General features: G+C 38.0%; 1 long non-coding RNA gene across 1 annotated transcript; it reads left to right on the top strand.

The window, feature by feature from the left end:
- Nucleotides 1–7: 7 nt before the first annotated feature.
- LOC131737212 (uncharacterized) lies at nt 8–4,744 on the top strand. Its single transcript, XR_009328797.1, has 7 exons — nt 8–137; nt 2,032–2,316; nt 2,422–2,601; nt 2,716–3,100; nt 3,530–3,588; nt 4,303–4,367; nt 4,724–4,744. It is a non-coding gene; the product is annotated as an uncharacterized LOC131737212 (long non-coding RNA).
- Nucleotides 4,745–6,729: the final 1,985 nt, after the last annotated feature.

Raw genomic sequence — 6,729 nt, 5'->3', positions numbered from 1 at the left:
GCATGTTTTTGGATGTGTGCTCTGCAGTCCCGGCTGCTTCAGTTTGTTCAGGGGAGCTGCCCTGATGGATGACAATGTAATGAAGAAATATGCTACTAAAGCCACAGAGGCAGCCCAATATGTGCAATATGATCAAGGTAAATCAAATGTATGCAAATTTAAAATGTTAAATTGGCATTTGGAACTATAACACACCTTTAGTCTACACATGCATCATTTTCTGTTACTCCAATTTTGTAAAATATACTCTGCAAATAGCATTGCAATATCCTGCTCTATGAAATCCAGATATTGTATTTATTTACAAGCTACCGTATATATCTCTGCACCATTCTCAACTACTGTATCAATCCAAATGACATAGAACCTACCTTACTGTAAAGAAAAAATACCAGTGGGCTGCCATTATAATTTCCTGTTCCTCAGAATTATGTAAATAAGAACTTTGAAAAATAAAAAGCCACTGTAATATCCTGCCTTTTTCAGAAAAGTCACCGGCAGGATATTACAGTGGCTTTTTATTTTTTATTAAAACATTTGCATGAGCAGCGGAGCACCACCTCGATCCTGCAGGTTGGTCGTCACCGCCTTCCCGTGGGCCCATGGTCAGATTCACCACCTGAGGTATATCAAATCCAAGCACGGCACTGTCAGCACCAGTAGCCCTGGCCCATCATGCCATCGCCGCACCAGCCAGCGACCTCTCACCCCCAACACCGTCACCAGACCACCAGCCTTCGAGGGGGCGATAGTGGAACTGTGGCAACGCAACTGCACCGGCCTTTGGAGTGGGTATTGGCAAGTCGAACTGGACCCTGCAGCTCGCTCGAAGACAGCCTTCTCCATCGGGCAGTTCACTGTCATGCCATTCGGACTGTACAATGCCCCGGCCACTTTCGAGCGCCTGATGGAGAGGGTCCTGGTGGGTGTGCCCCGGACCGCTTGTGTGGTCTACCTAGAAGACCTTATGGTGCACGCTCCCACCTTCCAACAAGCCGTAACCTTTGAACTGTCTTCTCCAGGGTACGGCAAGCCCACCTCAAACTTCATCTGGGCAAGTGTCACCTGCTGCGGCGAGAGACCACCTTCCTGGGGCACGTCGTTGGGGCCAGTGGAATCGCCACCGACCCAGACAAGGTGAACACGGTGCGGGAGTGGCCAGTGCCCACCTCGGTGGCGCATGTGCGCAGCTTCCTCAGACTGGCATCTTACTACGTGCGGGATTTTGGCCAGAGATAGGGCACTGGTTCCAATGGGACCCCGACTGCTTGGAAGCTTTCAGAAAATGAACAAGTGGTGGCCTACTTCAGCATGACGCTGGGGAAGGCGGAACACAACTACTGCGTAACTCGACTAGAGATGCTGGCTGCAGTGAAAGGAATCAAGCACTTCCGCTCCTACCTGTACGGGCAGCTGTTCCATCTACAGACCAACCACGCCTCACTCCAGGCTGCTGTCCTTTAAAGAGCCAGAGGGACAGGTAGCCCGCTAGATAGAGGCCCTGCAAGGGTTCGACTTTGGCATCCGCCACCGAGCCGGCCACCGTCACGCCAATGCTGATGCTCTTCATCCCAAAAGCGATGGCCTGGTAGAAGCCTGGTAGCAAGACGCTCGCCATCCAGTTGGCGATCCTAACCTTCGATTTGTTTCCTGGTTCTTAATCCTGAAACACGATGAACAAGAATGCTACAATACTATACATAATTTGACAGAAATAACGCCCAAGCATTTTGGAAAGTAACCTAAAACACTTATTTCATACAGTACATAAAAAGCGGAAGCCCAAAAAAAAATAAAAGCACCGAAAAGTCAAATTAAGAAAAACAGAAGCCCTGCTTATAATACTATTTTCAGATGTTAAAATATCAGTCCCTCATCTGTGTAATCTAACATCTTGTTCAGTTTTGCACTGTTTTAAAATATATATATATTTTGCATTAAGTTATAGATAATATCTAGTAGCATTTTAATTTTTAGCATATTACACAATTGAACTTTATTCTCTGATTTGTTTTGATTTGTCTTCAAAAGGTGAGGACCGCTGGCTGTGTACTTTGCTTCTACAACAAGGCTGGCGAATAGAGTACACTGCATCTTCTGATTCCTACACGAATGCCCCCCAGGAGTTTAAAGAGTTTTACAACCAAAGGCGGCGCTGGGGACCCTCATCTTTGGCAAACACTCTTGACCTTCTGAACACAGGAAAAGAAACTTCAAGGAAAAATTAATCTATATCAAGACTGTATATCCTGTATCAGATTTTACAAACCGCCTTCTCCATTCTAGCACCTGCCACAGTTTGTCTCATGATAGCAGGTAAAAAAAAATATTAAAGAGAAGTTTGGGGGTCTTACTACAGACTCAGGTTTGCAGACTGTACATTGTTTTAGAAATGTGTTTTTATTTTTGTTTTTTTTGCAGGATGCTTCACGTTTATCTTTGGCTTGAATGGAAATATCTCCCTTTTTCTGGCTGTTCTTCCTCCAGTTTTCTACATGGTGATCTGTTTCACATGTAAATCTGACAACCAAATCCTGGTTGCTGGTTTCATGAATATATTTTATGCATTTCTCATGGCAGCCACCTTCCTCAGCATTATAGGTCAGTATAATAGAATATTGTTTTACAAATTAAATATAGTGCAACATAAATGCACTGGCTATTAAGAAATCTGGTAATTATAATAACAGCTTTTTTCTTCTTTTTTTCCTTTAGTTGACATGGTCAAGCAACAAACATTCATCACCCCCAGTGGTCTGTTTTTCATTTTTTTAGTGGTGCTTTACTTTGTAGCAGCTCTGATGCACCCCCAGGAATTCCACCTTGTCCTCTATGGATTTATTTATATAATTTGTGTGCCAAGTGCTTATCTGCTCTTAAACATATACACACTGGTCAACCTGAATAATATTTCCTGGGGAACCCGAGAGACAGCAACCTATGAGAAGCTGGGAACAAGAAAAGCCAAAAAAAATGTGAAGTATGTGAAGAAGTGCAAATGTCTCTGCTAGAATTTAGAATTTCAAGTAAATGAGGACCAGAAAATATCAGCTTCCTCCAACCCAGAAGAAGTAGTGCTTCTGCATGATGCTTCTGAAAGGTACGCCGTCGCTTTGCAATTTAATCTCTCCTGAGACAGCAGTTCCCAAACTTTCTTAGCCCAAGGCCCCCACCAAATCAATCCATAAAAATGTAAACCTTTGTTGTTCTCCTTACAATCACCCAATTTTGTTGCACAATGCCAATCTTGCTGCTACATTAGAGTGCTGCAACCACCCCAAACAAAACATCCAGGCCCCTAGTTTAGAACCACTGACATAAGACAGCATAAAACAAGTGCTGTGTTAAAATGTGGTCCTTTTTGTGTTTCATGTTTGTGTCAAATATGATTTATGTGTGAACACATTTTGCAAAACAATCAGGATTATACAGCATGGGAAACATCCAGGTTAAATGTATGAATTGCCTTTTTTCTAAATACAGTCAAAGGTGGGTGTTAATACATTTCATTCAAATGTTTGTGTTTTAGCCAAAATGAAGAAACTGAAAACTTTGAGGCCGGTGCAATAGATGACACTGTGGATGAAAGTAAGAACATAATTTATCTAGATATTTATTTATTTTAAAATAAGGGTTAGAGATCAGATACATTATTTATTTTTAAACCAATACAATATTTATAATAGTTATACACTTCCTGTTTAAAATCATAGACGGCATATCTCACTGATATTGGATAACTGCCCATATCCTGTCATTGACCCTTAAGGCCTTTGCACACTGGATCTGTTCCGTCATGGCATCTCAAAAAGTCGTCCGTCAATCCATTGCACACTAGATGCGTTAATATCGTACTTTAGAGCGCTGATGTGCAGTAGAGGCTTTGTAGTAAATATACCTAGTAAATTTTTAGTAAAAATTTTTAGTAAAAAATAAATACAATTCTGTTAATTCTTACATAACTTTGAACACAAAAAATGTTAAATGTAGTATAAACTTAATGATCAACAAACACTGATGGAAAACGTTTGCTAATGATGATGTTTCTACTAGACTACAATAATGTTGTTACGCAATACATAAATAATAATAATAAAAAAAAGTTTTCAAGTTAACTCTAAAATCGTATAAGTGACTTGAAATCTGCAACTTGTTAGGAGCTGAGAACAATTAAAAAGGTCTAATTAAGCAAATGATTTGTTCAATTATGGGTTTAGTTAAGTAATTGAAAGCTCAGTTGGAATGAAAACCCAAAGACGCTGGGGTTGAAAACAATTGATTTTAATGTTATCTTTATTTAAGGATGGATTCAGCAGCTTCAAGAGAACACAGATCATATTGAACTTGTTGAAGATAAACTTGATGAAGTAAGTTCCTTCTTTTTATAATAATAAAAAATACTTTAAAATAAATAAGCCTACAGGTTACAAATAAGTGATTTATATTTACATAAAAAAGTCAAGTTAAACTAGACAACACTGGGGCTTCAATAACAACCCCCCCCCCCCCCCCCCCCCTTCAAAAAAAAAGGTTAAACAAGACTGTTAGAACCCTTTACTTTAGTATAAACAAGTGTAAAAGAAATGAACTAAATCCTAGATTTTTTACCACGTTTGGTCCTGTACAGCAGTTGTAATGTAACTTGGTAGTACATTTGTTATTTCTATGTACAAAAAAATGAATGTGTGATTCTAAAAACATTATAACCATTCATATATTTCAGGATGAAATTCCCTTTTGGAAATGGCTACATTTTTCTCTCCTCTTCCTTTTGATAAGTATATTTTGTCCATATAAAAATGATCTATTCAAAATGTCTAGTACAATTCATTTGTTAAATACTGGTTGTAAACTTACAATAGGCTACCCTAATCACCCACATTTCCCTCTACAATATTCTTATAATTATAATACTACTGTACTATATATATTAGTACAGAGTATATTAGTATCAGAAATTCTGAAACTACTGTTCTGTAGGAAAACGTGTATATATTATATATGTATGTGTGTAAAAGGTTTATAATATACATATATATATATATATTTTAATTTGTGTAATGCTATCTCAGTTTTCATTTTCTTTCCCAGTCTGCACTTACAGTGCTTCAACATAACCTAACAAGTTCATGGAAACCCACTTTAAGAAAGCTGTACGATATCAATAGTCGCGCAAGGCCAAACTGGAAATATTTAATATTTAAATATACCCTAAATATATAATATTAATCATGTTATTTGCATTTGGAAGGAATTTGTTTCTGGCTAAAATAAAACAACATGGAAACACACACCCCAAAGTAGTACCAAAATAGTGAGAAAATGGTGAGACTTATTTTTCTTTTTCCATGGAAACTGTCCCATTGCTGCACATAAATTTGAAGGCAAAACCACAAATACGTATCACAACGTGTTTTGCCTAGCGGCAATTTACCGTCTAGCCAGAATTTGCGCAAGAGTTTCTAAAATGCAAGTGATCTGTGGGATTAACATAAAAAAGCAGGATTTACAAAGTGCTGCATTGGATTTGGCACGCGAGTCAGGACCCAACTTGCAGGGTTCACGCTATGTATCGTATCAGTGATCAACAGTTTGTTTTGTTGTGATGTTTTTTCTGTTATGGGGAGAGTTTATAAATGAAAACCAGAACAGTGATTTTTTTTTTCTTTGTACAATGTGCAGGATAGCCACCAGTAAGTGTTGGTGGACGCACTGTGAGACCACTAAAAAGTTCCCATCTTTATGTAATGACATAATTTAATATTGCATGTGTCAAAACAATATGTAATATCCCATTTAAAAATGTGGGTTATATGCTAGATAAATTGATTGATTTGAAATTCACTATTCTATGTTTGTTCCAAGCTACCTTCGTATTTTTCTTCATCAACTGTTTATGGATAGTTTGCACATTCTTTCTTCAACTAATTGGTTCTGGTGTCAGCATAAATCTACCGAAGATATCTGTAGACGGTGAAACAGTAAAAGATGAAGAGATACATATTGTTGCAATTGGACTGGTAATACTCCTGGGTTTTGCTGGCTTGCTGATGTTGCAGTTTGTTTCCATGATTTACCACAGGTATGAAGGCTTCAGTTGCAATAAGGATTTAGTCTAATTGACAATATGAACGATCAGGCATTTTTATAACATTCAGATTCATCTTCTTCTGAAACAGATTTCTTGTGTCACACAATAGTGCATGTTCCTCCCATAGCTATTTCCTCCCATTCCCATTAAAACCTAATTATTGTAGCCTGGATTCTCCAAGTAATGTATTGGTACAGGAATGAATATCATAATGTAACAACTTGTACAGATCACACACTAGCTATGTTTCCATCAACAAGACAAAAACCTATGTAGCAAACTTGCAAAGTTATGCAAATCTTATCGTACAAAAACAGGTTTCCATTAAACTGGATTCTAGTGAACAAACAGCTGTACGTAATGACGTCACAAGCTTAAAAAAGTGGTTATCGCATACATTTTCTTAATCCAAAAAAAAAAAGTTTTTATTTCCATCAATTTTTTTCTATTTTCTATCAGCTGGCTCATAAAATTCGTTCAGAAAGTATGTCCATTGCATTTGTGAGCATCATTTATTGTACAGGATACATTTCTATCCACCCCTATCGAACTTTTTTTCTTTTTCCGCCCATTTCCATCACAATTGTCAAGCTTTTTTTTTTATATGCATGACTTTTAGTGCATAAAAAAGTTTGATG

Source organism: Acipenser ruthenus, chromosome 5 (assembly GCF_902713425.1).
Source record: "Acipenser ruthenus chromosome 5, fAciRut3.2 maternal haplotype, whole genome shotgun sequence".
Classification (NCBI taxonomy): Eukaryota; Metazoa; Chordata; class Actinopteri; order Acipenseriformes; family Acipenseridae; genus Acipenser; species Acipenser ruthenus.
The sequence above is the reverse complement of the archived record's forward strand: the minus strand, read 5'-3'. Positions and strand labels throughout refer to the sequence as shown.